We start from the raw sequence: 15,835 nt of genomic DNA, 5'->3' as shown, positions 1-15,835 counted from the left end.
GACTCATCATTCAGCTACAGAGTAACAGTAACCTCCTGGAATCCATATTCCTTACTCCAAATCCATCAAATAAGGTGTGCTTTGTGACTTTCTAGATTTCAATAAATAATTAGCCCCTCAGTGCTTATGTGTTTCCTCAACCCTACTGTCATGTTGTCTTTATCACTCCTTGTTGAAAATGTTGAATGCTGTTGTGTTGGCACACACCTCATGTATACACATGGGAAGCACAAACTGAAATCATTGTTTTTGAAGGATAAATAAATAATGATAGAAGGAAGATGTGAAGTTGAAATTCAGATCTGGAGGAATAATGGTGGATATGATAATGTCCTATTAGATACATATATGAAAATTTCAGAGAATAAGTCTAATATAATTAAAATAATAATATGTCCCAGATGATCTATTGATAGACTGCACTTTTCGTCTATAATAGGATGTCAGAAAACTATGATACCCACAGTGTATCTGTAGAAGCTGATGGGCTTTTAAGGAAGCACATATTTAATACCTAGGCATAATTATATTCAGATAGCTCTATTGATACTTTGAAATTTCTGTAAACAAAAATTATATTCTTATTATTGTAACCAGTTATTTCCTTTGGCTTCCTATTTTACAGAAACAATTATGAGAGCTTGGCAATATACTGCTCTAAGATAACAAAATATTAGTATAAGTTTATATTTAAATTTAAAATTAAGCTTAAAACTGCTTCAGTTAAAAGTCATCTGATAATTGAACTATTAATATTGAATATGACAATAAGTACTAGAGTAAGAAAGCTTCAGCCTTTATCTGGTTGTCCAGGCATTCATCCTGGCAATATACAAGAAAACCTCCATTTCTGTCTGGAGCCTTCTGATTTTGACTATAGGTTGTCATATATAGCCTGCTGTTGACTCTTTCCAATCATCCCTTGTCCGTTTCATTGAATGTTGTAATTATATGATGATCCAACACAATATATTATGTTCATGTCTATTATAGCTCACTAAAGAGAAACTGCTTTGATTATCTACAGAAATAGTTGGCCCTAGCCCTGGTCAAGCAATAAACCCAAATATCATGGAGTATATTATATTTTCATAGTTGTAAAAAAAATTTTAAAGTTACATATTAAAAGAAAAATTGTCAAAATCTACTCATACTTTCATCATTTGCTTGTGGGAAATAATGGTTAATTATTTTCATTGTTGGGAACACATAGCCTCCTTGTCCATGGGAATAAGAGGAGGACTCCTGAAATTGTTTCCTAAGTAACTTAATCCTTTCAAAACTATTTTATATTAATATATGCATATAATATCTTTAGGAAAATCCACCCTCAATTTCATAGACCTGAATTCTTCTCTAATATCCACTAACGATCCATTCCAACTTCATAATTTAACTTCTTCAATAGACACTGTCCATTCAGTGCTATCTTTGTCTACATAACTGGGTGACCATCTACTAGAGCATAAATATCCTGTCATGGAAAGTATCTCTGAATAAACTTATCCTCCTGCAGTCAATCAAATGCCACTTGCTTATAGGATGTGTTTGGCTTTAACAATATGAACCCAATTTTGCTGAGGTTTGGATGGCTTGTTCTAGCATGAGAAATTGTGCACATAGGCCCAGCTACAGGGATTTTATGTGTTCAAATGTGCTGAAAAGACTAGCAAACACTGTTTCAGTACAAAAGTCTACTATCACTTGCTCTTTTGAGATAACATTTAACACTGGACTGAATTTCACCATGTTATCTAGGCTGGCTGGCTAGCAAGATTCCAAGTTCCTTCTGTCACTAAACCTAAAGTTCCAGGATGGCTTGCAAACACCACCACGCCTCTTTTTTTTTTTTTTTTTTTTTTTTTTTGGTTTTTTGAGACAGGGTTTTTCTGTGTAGCTTTGTGCCATTCTTGGATCTCACTCTGTAGACCAGGCTGGCTCGAACTCACAGAGATCTGCCTGGCTCTGCCTCCCGAGTGCTGGGATTAAAGATATGCACAAACACTACCCAGCTACATTACGCATCTTTTTAATAGGAATCTGGAAATAAACCATGGGTGATCATAACTGTAAGTCAAGCCCATGGATAACCCATCACCCCCACCATCCCTGCATCTTTTTTATTTTTTGAGCTGAGGATCGAACCCAGGGCCTTGTGCTTTCTAGACAAGTGCTCTACCACTGACCTAAATCCCAAACACAAATAACCAACTGGATTTATAAAGCCTCCTTGCAACTCCCTACAGGTAACTAATATTCTTCCACCATGTCTCTGACATTGCCTTCTGAGATACTTCTCAAATCTCAGGAAAGGGGAAAGTGTCTGTGCTGCTCCCCTATGATCTACACACATGTCTGGAACAAGAGCAACATGGGTGGCTCACCTGTATATTCCTTCTCACACATTATCCAAGCCCTGTCAAATTCCTCGTCTACATTCATTCAACTTTCCAATAATCTCCATCTTTGTTTCATGTGTAAATCAGTGATTTGTAAGAACTGGGTTCTACTATTCAACAGGAATGCCATTCTGCATTGCATAGAGATTGTCAATGTGATTAGTTGGAAAAATTAATGCAGTCTGAAGTAATGTAAGTAGGTCTTTAAAATTCTAAAGCAGAGCACAATTATAACTACTAGAATGAAATAAGTATACATTAGGGATTACTTCATTCACCTTTCCCATTTTAATTCTTCCCATGGGAACTGTAATACTTTCCAGTGTCCCCTCACCTCTACTGCCATGTCATTCCGTTCCTTCTTTACATCTTATCATTCTATCTTTCTGCTTGCCTTTTTATTTATTTCCACCTTCTCTGCTCCTTAACTTCATTGCATTGTATTTTACAAACATTGCAATGAAAATTCCAAGGACTTCAGAAAATAGCGTTTTCTTTCAAAAATCAAAATATTTCATATAAAACCAAAAATATAAGGGATTTGATCAAGGACATCATAAAAAGGCAGGCTCTTGTTTAGGGAGAAGTTATATAAATAAAGAAGGGGGCAAAATAACAATAGCAATGTCTGAAAAGTCATAAGGAATCACATTATCAACTATATATATATATATGGAGAGAGAGAGAGAGAGAATGAGAGAGAGAGAGAGAGAGAGAGAGAGAGAGAGAGAGAGAGAGAGATTAACTTTTCTCATCTGAACTGGAAATGCTGCTTCTACCAAACAACCTCCCTCAAACAATGTATAAAAGCATCATTTGAGTTGCTATTTGGGTCTGTTCAAGAGACTCCCAAAACATACAGCCTATTTCTAATGCCTATAATTGGCCCCTAAAGTTAGAAATTAAGTCACTATTTCTAAAGACAACATATACTTCAGACACAGGCCCTATGTCCCTGAGTTGAAACTGACCTGAACATCTCTCTGAGCTTTCATGATACTAGAAAATGTCATGCAAACTTTTAAAGCTGTGACACCTAAATCCACAACAACCACCAGCATGGCACAATAAACCTAAGAGTCCAGCAATGACTTTAACACTAACCACACAATATTTTAGCAGTAACCTGGAACTCTTTAATTGGGCTTGAGGCATGTTCAGCTTGAAAAAAATAGATGTCCAGTACTGGGACTATTTAATACTAATAAAATGAATCTACAGTTTTCCTCATACCTACATATATTTGCAATTTCAATCACCAGGAAGTAAACTTCTCTGGGAAACAGGGGGAGACCAATCAAAACGGAAAGTTGTGGAACATATCCACATTATATAAACTGCAATTATAGTAGAAATCTCAGAAAGATTGTAAGAATACAGGAAACATGAAGATTGCTATCAGATTGAAAATCATAGGAGGTTATTTTGGGAAGATTTTACACACAGAGATAAAAACAATGAATGAACAAATAGTAGTCCGTGACTTTCAAACACAGTAAGGGTGAATATATGAAGAGTGTTTGGAAAGAGGAAATAAGATAGTTAAATTGTGTAACTATATTATGACCACAAAATAAAAGAAAAAGATTTAAATAGACCAATCCAAATATTCCAGTAGCATTTGAAGAATTACTGATAATCCATTTTTATATATGAAGCAAATGCTTAACCACTAAGATGATTCCAGAGCCTTTAGATTGAAAAGTTATCACAACTGCAATAACAGACAATACTTTCAGTGTGACCAACATGAATAACATGTGAAGACCACCCAAGATTATCTGTAAAATACCAATGAAAAAATAAAAAACTCAGAACAAGTTATGGAAATGAAACTCATGAATGGGTAGCTAAAATGTTCTGACATGAATTTAACATAACAACAAAAATATAAATATTACCTATGAATGAATATATACAGATAAACTAATATAGAAATTAACTTATGACATGCTTATTGACACAAGAAAAGGTACAAAAAATGCACATCATTATGTCCCTATTGAGGGATATCATTCAAAATGATTTCTAAATGCTAAGAGCATTCCTCCTCATTACAGGTATTTATGTTTCATTTCAGAAAAAATGACTATGAAAAAAATTCTTCATAGATGATATAAGAGATTAAGTTACAGAAGACTTAAAAGAATCAATGGTGTTCTAGTTTTCTCTTTTTCTTTTTCTTCCAGCACTTAGCTCAGATTTAAAAAGAGACAATGCAGTGCAGATATGCTGATATGTTGTTAGGTCTGAATAATATAATAATGTGTAGGTGCTACAGACTTAATTTAGTTTGATACATACCAAAAACTCAGTTATTAGGAAAATATGTCTTTATTGCCAAAATATGTTGTTGACATAATTGTCAACCCTCTTATTATGTTAATATATGTATGCATTTCCATCCATGAGTTCACATTTCATGAGTAAAGAAATGGAGTCCCAGATATTACATTCTACTCTATATTGATTAAACATGCACCAGTGAAATATCAATAATCTAACACAATTAACTAATACTTTCTGGTTAGATACTTCAATTAGTAATGGATAGATATAATTATAAATTATGTTATCACCAATGATGACAATTGTGTGTTGTTTCCACATATATTTGGATAAAAACTCACCCTTTGTTGGGAAATGAATACAGCATACTCACAAGTGATGTCATTTCTCTGCCTCGTCTGTCTTCCTCCACAGGGTCCATCACATCATCCATTCTTTGCAACTACTCTTGAGTGACCAGCTCCTAAAGAAAGTCAAATACCATCCTTGAGTTGCAAAATTGAGCCTCTTTGTCCACACCCTCTTGGGTATGTGCATCAAATCTCATTAAATAACTCTTAGTTAGAGAATGACCACATGAAAACTTTTATGCTTCCACCAAAACTGCATTGAAAGAAAGGGAAGTGTCTAAGAATGCTAAGGACACTAGTAAGGCTTTGGGATCCCAGCATGTAAATGAGCTTGTCTAGGGATGCTCTAACATCTTAATTGTGCATTACGAGTTAAGTGAGATTCTCTACTTGATCTAAGATTTTAAGAGTAAAAGTACTTGCAATATTGTTTATTTTTTGAGTACCATTTTTTTCCAGTTGACCAAATAGTCCTGACCTTCCTTGCCATGGATCCTAGTAAATGCAAACCATGGGATAATGAATAGAACAGAAAACCTAACAGGAACACATGGTAATCTGATGATAAATTGACCCTCCTCTAAGAGAACTACTCTTTCAAAGAATAGGCAGGCAGGCAGGAGTAAAATGGTCCATTTGCACAACTAAGTGCACTAAGAAATGGATAAATATCCTCTATCACATTTCATAATGAGTTATTGGTTGAGGATTGAAACAATTAAAAACATTATTAAGTTTACTATTGATTAATACTTCTGTCCTTTAATTGCATGCACAGTACTTCCAGGCAACATGAAATCTAGTTAGTAGGGGTGAAGTATCTACTTGAACACAAAATTCTCAAAGTTTAATGATATAAGGAAGTATCTTTAGCAAGGGAACCTTTCCCTCACATTGTGTGGTGTAAATAGTTGCTTTAGTAATATGAATATCATTACTACTACCCCTACTAGTACTACCCCTATTAGTACTACCCCTACTAACTAAATGTAACTCACATTTGAGATGGGGGTATATGGGAATGCTTTGGCCAATAATCTACCAAACTGGGTCATTTAACCCATTCCTGCAACTGGAGGTTTACTTTGTGGCACGCCTAGCTGGGAAACTGTCACCTTTACAGATGACGATGAATTAAAATTACTATCATATATGACCATATTTTAGGAAGTTTCTACAGTAATAGGTACGAACAAAACTTCCAAAAGCTCAAACCATGTACAACCCCAACAATGATAAAGGGTATGGACACAGAGTCCTACTTTATGCATGTATTTGCAATTTACATCTGTTGGGAAGGAGAAAATCAGATTTCTCAAATGTATTCACTGAGAATATCAACTACTGTCCAGGGCTGACTCCATGCCCAGGGACTATAGGGCAACGTAAAATGGAATCCTTTTTTGTTCATTTCTGGCTTGTTTTTATTTGTGTTTTGTGATAGTATTTATTATTTTGTTAGGTTTTCTGTTTGTTTTCTTTTTTTCATAGAAAAAGAGAACTAAAGAGAGAGAGAGGGGGGCAAGAACACGAAATTGGGTGTATAATGCGGTAGGAAGGACCAGGATGGAGTAGGGAGAGGGAAATTTTTAATTAAAATATAATATATGAAAATATTAAATATGGGTAAAATTTATAATATACATGAAATACTATGATTGCATGGAATATTTACCAAGAAGGAACAGAGGAAAATCAGTGTCAACAAAGTTCTTTACTACACTGGAATTATGAAACACCACTGTAAATTTAATTGTGCAGTAATGCTGCCTTGTTCATTCTGCTTTGTTCAGGCTCAGGAGTAGTGGTCAATCATTCAGATCACATTGTCTTCAGTAACAACAGAAGGCAATGCATCCTGTCTTGGAAACATGAAAGAACTCTGTTGTTTCTCAGTAAAGACGGTGTGTAAAAATATTTTGCTCAAAATTTACATTGCTTACTCCCCATGGGAGGCCTTACCTTTTGGAAGGAGGGAATGAGGGTAGCTTGGGGAGGGACTCAAATGGAGCAGGAGGAGGAAAGAGAAGGGAATCTGTGGTTTGTATGTAAAATAAATAAGTTTTTATTTTATAATTTAATTTAATATTACATATCAGCCACGAATTCCCCTGTCCTCCATCCTCCCACTGCCCCCTTTCCCCAGTCCACCCCCTATTCCCATCTCTTCCAGGGCAAGGACTCCCCTGGGGATTCAGCTCAGCCTGGTAGATTCAATCTAGATTCAGTCCAGGCAGGTACAGTCCCCTCCTCCCTTCACCCAGGCTGAGCAAAGTATCCCTGCAGAGGCCCCAGGTTCCAAACAGCCTGCTCATGCACTAAGGACAGGTCCTGGTCCCACTACCTCGCGGCCCCCAAACAGTTCAATCTAATCAACTGTCTCACTTATCCAGAGGGCCTTATCCAGTTGGGGGCTCCTCAGCTATTGGTTAATAATTCATGTGTTTCCACTAGTTTAGCTATATGTCCCTGTGCTTTTTCCAGTCATGGTCTCAACAATTCTTGCTCCCTCCTCTTTCTTGCCAATTGGACTCTCGGAACTCCACCTAGGGCCTGGATGTGGATCTCTGCATCTGCTTCCATCAGTCGTTGGATGAGAGCTCTACCACAAAAGTTTAAGGTGTTTGGCCATCCTATCACCAGACTAGGTCAGTTCGGGCTTTCTCTCGACCATTGCCAGTGGTCTACAGAGGAGGTATCTTTGTAGGCTTCTGGGGTCCTCTCTAACATTTTGCTTCTTCCTATTCCCATGGGGTCTTCATTTATCATGGTCTCTTTTTACTTGTTCTCCCTCTATGTTCTTGATCCAGCTTGGGCTCATGCTCCCCTAAGCTCTCTTTCCCTCAAACCTTGCTCTTCAATTACCTACCAGTTTGCTCATGTAGATCTCATCTATTTCTCTCTTGTGGGGCGATCCCTGTGTCTTTCTTAGGGTCCTCTTTTCTAGGTAGCCTCCCTGGAGTTGTGAGTAGCAGTCTAGTCATCCTTTGTTTTATAGACAAACCTCGAATATACTCACTCATAGGTGGATACTAGATGTAAAACAAAAAAATCTTAATACAATATTTAGAATGCTGATTAAAATGGAATGCATTAATTTTCCCCCAAAAGATGATGAGAATACAAAACTAGGTTTATAGTTTTGATCTATGATTTGCTAGATTATTGGATCCATGCAATCTAGTTCAACCACGCTCTGCAAGGTGTTTGTTCATTACTTGTTCTCAGGCAGGATTACTGTAATGGCATATTTGTAACAATTTGGTATCTGAAAACCCTCTGTAAATGTTTCTCCTTTGTAGGTTTCTATAGAGTTTTAGCAGTTCATAATCCAGTTATGATGTTAATCAATTAGATGTAACTGTGATCTAACTGGGAGCTTATCACTGTGTTCTCTATGCCCATGATGTCACAGTACAGTTGGTTTGTATAAGATTTAAGGTATCTAACGTTATTTACTGGTCCCATTTATGTCATTTGACTCTGTGATGTAGGTGACAGCACATGTGTTTCTGTGTAGCATCTGCAGAGGCAAAAAGTCAATACTATAATTAGATATGGTAGCCACAAAAAAATGAGGAAATATGATGATGAAATTATAGGATTGTTACAGGACTTAAGTAAAGTCCTATGACAACAAAGTAAACACATTCATTTCTGTTATTGTGGATGCTGTATGGATGACCTTAGAAGAAAAATAGCACCTGTGGATTCTAAATGCACTAAATAAAAGCACTTAATATTAATTAAACAAAGCAGAAGTGAGAAAGTTGATATGGCTTCTTTTACATTCCACCCCAGAACATAGAACCAAGTTTTCTCATTCAAAATATGGATGTGGTCTGGAGAAATATATCATTTGGCCAAATGTGGTAGTTTCAAGGCTAACTTTGGAGGATGGGGTATATGTCAAAGGTTTTACAAGAAATACAGTTTCAAATGCTGCTCTGCAGAACAATGAGTGTGAAGAGGGAGACATGTGGGGTGATATGGCAGTCCTTGCTACTAAGTGATTCTGTGTTTTCCAGCTCAAGTGTAGAATCCTTATTCTCCTTTGTCAATCTTAGGTTAATACCAGGGTGGGGCTTATGTCTTTTCTTATGTAGTTTGATTAACCTATTTGTGTGGAAGAAACTCTAAATTATTAATGGTTTAAATCTGTTAATAAAAAAACTAGGCAGGGATAATATAGGAGAAGGAATGGGGATGAGAGCTTAGGGGAGTGGGAATTTTGAGTTGTAACAGGAGCAGAGAGGAATAGCAAGGAAAGAGATGCCAGGATAAATAAAGACACCATGGGAATAGGAAGAGCAGGAAGGTTCCCAGGTATCCACAAGAATGTCTCCACCATAGACTACTGGCAATGGCCGAGAGAGTTCCTGAGAAGAGCTACTCTGGTGATCAGATAGCTGAATACCCTAACTGTCATCATAGAGCCCTCATCCAGTGACTGATGGAAGCAGATGCAGATCCACGGCCAGGTCCCAGGCCAAGCTCCACTACTCCAATCAATGAGAGAGAGGAGGGATCCTACGAGCTAGGGATCTCGAGACCATGACTGGCAAAAATACAGAGACAATTAGCCAAACTAGTGGAAACACATAAACTATACACCAATAGCTGAGGAGCCCCATGTTACTGTATTAGGCCCTATGGATAAATGAGATAGTTTTTTAGCATGAAATGTTTAGGGGGCCCCCAGGCAGTGGTATCAAGACCAGTCCCTGATGCATGAGCCAGCTTTTTGGAAACTAGTGCCTAGGACGAGACACATTGCTTAGCCTTAGTGCAGAGAGGAGGGGCTTGGAACTGCCTCAACTGAATGTAACAGGCTCTGCTGAATCCTGGGAGACCTTGACTTGGAGGAGGTAGAAATGGGGAGTGGATTGGTGGGGAAGGCTGGGGGGCATGAGGAGGGAGGACAGGGGTATCTGTGGTTGATATGTAAAATGAATAGAAAATCTCTTAATTAAAAAAAATATTTTTATCTGAGTGATGGTGGCAAATGCCTTTAATCCCAGCACTCAGGAGGCAGAGGCAGGTGGATCTCTATGAGTTTGAGGCCAGCCTGGGCTACAGAGTGAGCTCCAAGAAAGGGGCAAAACTACACAGAGAAACCCTGTCTCGAATAAACAAAAAAAATACTTTTATATTCATGTTTATGCCCTTTACCTATAAGCAATGGTAAACTGAAGGTATGATGTGGAAGAAAAAAAGGAACAAAGAGTTCTGAGTGGGTGAGTGACCTCCTGAGCAGGGGCACCTGGATCTGACATGATGGATAATCATGGAAGCTACACTCATTTTCACTTTCAACACATCCAATTAGCATCTCCTGAATAAAGTTATTCTATGTACTTCTGAAAGTAGATACCACTAAATAAAATGGACTTACAACAATAATAGTCTGATGTCATTTTGTAAGTTTCTTATAATATCAACGTATGAGAGACAGTGCCTATGTTTCCCAGCTAATTTATTTTTGTATTGTGAATGCCACACAAACATAATGTGTTAGTGTAAACACCATTGTTGACAGTTCTAGGAATTCACATAGTATACTTCATGGTGTCCACTGTTTTTCTCCATTTTACACATTACAAAGGTATCACAATAGACGTAAGTTTAGATATGTAACTTTCCCATAACAAGCATGTGTTTTCAATGCTTGAACCATATCTATATTATACATCACCCCAATGGTCACCAGTAAGTAATTGTCCCATGATCTAGGCTGAGGAAAATAATTTAGGCTTTGCTAATCTGGATCCCCTTCCAAGCTCATATGATTGTTGCTATGTTTCATTTCCTGACCACTCATGAAAATATTACTTGTGCATAATGGCAATTATTTAAAGAACTGAGGCTACCACTTAACAAATAACAGAAACACTGCACATATAAAATGACAGTTTCAAAATCGTTCCATGGGGTCTATTTGGTACCAAAATTATCAAAAACCTGAAAGGGCAGATCCACATGCCTAAAAGATATAAATAGGACAGAATACAAGTTAATAATTAAAATAAAAATCTCCAGCATATATAAATATGATATATTGTGTACAGAAACAGCACATGTACAGATCCTTAAAGGACAGAACTTCTGCAGGTTTGAACAGTAACCAATAATAAGCACCCTTACTTTCTCCCTTTTTCATTATCATGGAGTTCTTCAAAAGAGTTACTGGAGAAAATAAGAACTATACATTTCTGTTTCTTAGACGTCTGGGGCTTAAGGTAAATAACATAATCTACAATTTTCATCTAATTTTATGCATTAAAAAGTATTAAGTAAACCAAAAATGTACTTATGTCTAATAATGTCTGCAAACTGTAAAGCATAACAAAATATAAAATTAAATCTAATTATTTATATAAGTAATCAATAATCAAAGACAAAATTTGAAAAGCAATTGATTTTATAATACCATAAGCTGAGAGCAGTGGTCTCTAGTGTGAGCTTCTCAGCATGCTGAGAGGAAGCATGGCTTCAGGGCTTGTATTGCAACCTCACTGAGCAGTAGTCAGACTCTGTATCAGAAATACCTCACATTCCTTAAATGATAAACACAGGGATACATGAGTGTAAGAATACTTAAAGCTACAAACATGCATTTGAGATTATTGATAACACCAATATATTGTTAATGTTACAATTCATAGACTTTAAGAACCCAGGGATTATCAAAGCTATTAGAGACTAAGGGTACTCTCATCCAAAGACAAGGCATCTTACTTTTTGTTTTAGGTCCAAACTCATCTAAACTTCACAAGGAACTGCCATAATATAGCCAACATTAACACAATATTTGGATAGTGAAAAGTAAGAAAATAAGACCTGAATTTTTGATCCGATTCAAAACTTATGGCAAATTAGTTTTCAATAAAGGCATTTTGCTGTGACTATCGCTCTGTATGCTGGGAATGACTTGCTCTGATTCGTTGATAAATAAAATGCTGGTTGGCCAGCAGCCAGACAGGTAGTATACATGGGATAAACAGCCAAGGAGAATTCTGGGAAGAGAAAGACTGAGTCAGGAGGTGCCAGTCTGCCATCCAGGGAGCAGTCTGTAATGGCACACAGGTAAAGCCACAGAAACAGGCTGTGTTTAACTGTAAGAGCTAGTCAGTGGTAGGTCTGAGATAATAGCTGAGCAGTTTCAATTAATATAAACCTCTGTGTGTTTACTTGCGTCTGAATGGCTATGGGACTGTGGGGCCACCATCTGGGAACAGAGAAAATTCTGGCTACAAATGGTGCCAAAACTTTTGGCAAGTTTTTCCACTCAAAACCTGAGAAAGCTTTAAAATAAATTCTAAAATGGAGTTAAAACCAGCTTCCTAGTTGTCTCTCAGGCCAGACACAGCACAGCCTGCAGACTGGAGCTACTCTATGGAGGGTCTGTGGCATGCTGGCATGACCTGCAACATAGTTGTGTATTCCCACCAGGGTACACAGTGGCATCTCTAAGCCACACAGAAAATAAAGTTTCTGGGATACACAATGCTGGATGGAGGCATGAACCCATTGCCTCCCAGAGTTAGTGGAGATCATGGCTCCCTGATCTGGAGGTGAATTACCTAGGCCATGTTGGGAAGCTGTAATGGCGGGAGTCAGCAGCCATGGCTTCTGCTTCAGTACTAGCCACTGCAGTTTAAAGCAATAGTTGCACAATGAGACAGATTCAGATGTAACAAGACTTAAAATGGTTACAATGTGTAAATGGTTTACAATGGCTTGCAAGAGAGAAGAAAATGAATATAGACAGTTATATAAAGAAATAGTTTTTAAAAAATAAAGCCTTTAAAGAGACAGTAAATGTATTATAAAAATAAGTCATGTAAAGATATATATTACATAGAAAATCTGGATTGTGTTGTCTTTGGGATTTTTAACTACAGAAATACATTTAATTATAAAGGTAGCTTAGTTAAACCAATATGTATATTTTAAAGGTATCTTGACTTCAAAATTTGGATCTAAGGATTTGATGTTTTGAAAAGGAGGATCTGTTTTTGTATCCACAGGAAACAAGAGGCTATGGATTTGTTCTGGATTAAGATACGTGAGGTTTGACCAGCCAAGACCCCATGAAAAGTCTCCAATGACACAGTGACCCAAATCATCCAACATCCAAAAATCAACTTCAAGGCACATGGCTCAGACAATGCAGCTTCACAGACTATTCCAGTCAGGACTTGAACATAATTCTTAATTTTCTCAGGATCCCTACAAGACTGTCAGTGCCCCATCCAGCAGGAAGTAGTATGAGAAGCTACACCCAAATTCCCAAAATATTATTCATAAATATTTATTTCTATTTAAAGAGGATTGATTATAAATGCAATCCCTTTCTAAGGAAAAAAAGGGGGTTATAGATGTGATAGGATGAAAGGGTAGATTATTGAACTTACTTTTAAAGTGCAACAATTTGTTTAAAAATGTTTTACATTGCTATGGATTTTAGTTTATTGATACAAATTTAGAGTTAATTTTGTTATACTGTGTGTATATTTCTACTCATGTTTAAGGTATTATGTTTGTGCAGCTCATTAAGTTTGCAATGGATAATTAAGTACAGATTAATAATTAGTCTGTGGTAGTCAAACTTATACTCATGTTAAGTTTTCTAGGTATACATAGATATAATTCAGTTAGGTAGATAATCTTCAAACACTTCAAAGACCTACATAATAAGGCATTTAAAATGTTTTAAAAACTTTGACATTCTAGACATTGAGACATGTCTGCTCCTGGCAACAACAATCTAATCCAGAGAAGATAATGGGCTTTGAAGAAACTCATGGAGTTTGCCTCCCTTGTGAGAAAAGATAGCCACTGGGCAAAAAAGTGCCCTTGTGTCAACTGCTTGATTATAAGTTGAATAAACTGGACATGCAGGGCCCATAGGAAGGTTACCACAGAATTTTGCAAGATGAGATGCTCCTCCAGGTTCCTGCTTCACAGAGAAAACTGCCAGACATTCTACAGGACACAGAGAGAGGTGACTGAGAGACTCTAGGCCTATGGGCTGAAGATGTATGCCCCAACATTGCAGAGGAAGTTGGATGACTGTCCAGGCAGTCAGTTGTCTCTGTCATTCTAGATTTTTGGAAGTTGCTTACAATGCTCTTCCTGTTTACTTAGGTAATATTATATCCTTCTGGGGAATTTGATGTAGTTGAAGACTAGATAGTTATAATTTCCCTTGTTTGTGATAAAAGATAAATTGGATATAAGACCTTAGACTTGCAAATATAAGATAAATAGAATATTTTCTTGAATTTGCCAAATATAAATAGACTGGATATTGTAACTGTAATTCTTGCTTGGTAACTGTTTTGTTATATGTGATTTCTCTATGGTGGAGTTGAAACATTCTTTTTTGAAAAACAAAGAAAGTGGGAAGTGCTTTGGATATTACTCTGTATGCTATGAATGTCTCACTCTGATTGGCTGATAAATAAGACACTGAATGGCCAATAGCCAGGTAGGAAGTACTGGCAGGATAAACAGACAAGGAGAATTCTAGAAAAGGGAAGGCTGAGTGAGGAGATGCCATGGCACCATCCAGGGAGCAGCATGTAATGGCATACAGGTAAAACAGAGAACATGTGGCAACATATAGATTAATAGAAATGTGCTGAGTTTAAGTGTAACAGCTAGTCAGTGGTAGGCCTGAGCTAATGGCCAAGCAGTTTTAATTCATATAAACCTCTGTGTGTTTAATTGGGTCTAAATATCTATGGGACTATAGGGCCACCAGGAGGGGACACAGAAAACAATCTGGGCACAACATTTGAATATGGTATATAGTTAAACGCAGGTAAGCAAAATGAAACCAGATGTCAAAAAAAAAACAATAAATAGGATTTGTATATATGATCATAGGTATGTGTGGACATTGCAATATGTGCACATGTTTATGGATGCAAGGACAACATCAGATCTTTTCATCAATCCACTTTCACTTTTTTTAGACAGTATCTGTCACTGATCCTAGAGTTCAGAATCTTATTAGATTGGCAAATGAACTGGAAAGACAGTGGCACACCATCACACCCTGGGTATCTGTGTGTTTGTTTCTATAACTACTAAGTGTTGAAACTTGTATCTTCATGGGAAACATTTTACAAGTGGGCAATCTCCCTAGTTTAAAATACTTATATTTCATATTAAGAATTCTGCAAGTTTCCTGCCAATCGGCGGGCCCTCCAGGAAGTCTCCCCTTTTCCAAGACTGCAGGCAGACCCTGCAGTCTCCACACCCTGCCACCACACCCTTCTGCTGGAGACCCCAGCCACTTCCTGAGAATCAGAGACCAGCCCCAAGCTTCCATCCTGCCCTGGAACTCCGATCTGGACCAGAGACCAGAGGAACTCCCATCTGGACAAGAGGAGCTCCCATCTGGACAAAGTAAGGAGACCCCAGGTACTTCCTGAGACTCAGAGTCCAGCCGCCAGCTCCTATCTGGTCAGCACTCTCATCTGGACAAGCGCTCCCATCTGGCACAGAGCTTCCATCTGGACCAGAGAGAGGCTCCCTAAATCTGTCAACTCTCTCTGGACCAAGTGCACTGATAAGACCAAGAACAAACACAAGATGAGATCGGCAGTCGTCAAGGCAGAAGTACATACAACAAAATAAAGAGCAATACAGCATCACCAGAACCTAGCCCTTCTCCAACAGCTAGACCTGAACATCACAGAATGGAAGAAGAAGAAGAAAACAACCTTATAAGTAACATCATGAAGAGGCTAGAGCCGTATATAGAATAAATCAAAAATAAAGTAG

At 37.4% G+C, this 15,835-nt stretch overlaps 1 long non-coding RNA gene across 1 annotated transcript in view; it reads right to left on the bottom strand.

Moving 5' to 3' along the window:
- Window positions 1-15,835, bottom strand: part of LOC118575001 — a 45,707-nt gene that overhangs the window by 6,469 nt on the left and 23,403 nt on the right. Inside the window, exons 5-6 of the long non-coding RNA XR_004943829.1 lie at window positions 11,469-11,595; window positions 5,062-5,151 (exon numbers count right to left, since the gene is read on the bottom strand). This is a non-coding gene — a long non-coding RNA (uncharacterized LOC118575001). The remainder of the gene's footprint in view (window positions 1-5,061; window positions 5,152-11,468; window positions 11,596-15,835) is intronic.

This window comes from Onychomys torridus, unplaced genomic scaffold (assembly GCF_903995425.1).
Source record: "Onychomys torridus unplaced genomic scaffold, mOncTor1.1, whole genome shotgun sequence".
Taxonomy (NCBI): Eukaryota; Metazoa; Chordata; class Mammalia; order Rodentia; family Cricetidae; genus Onychomys; species Onychomys torridus.
This window is presented reverse-complemented; position numbering and strand designations above follow the sequence as displayed.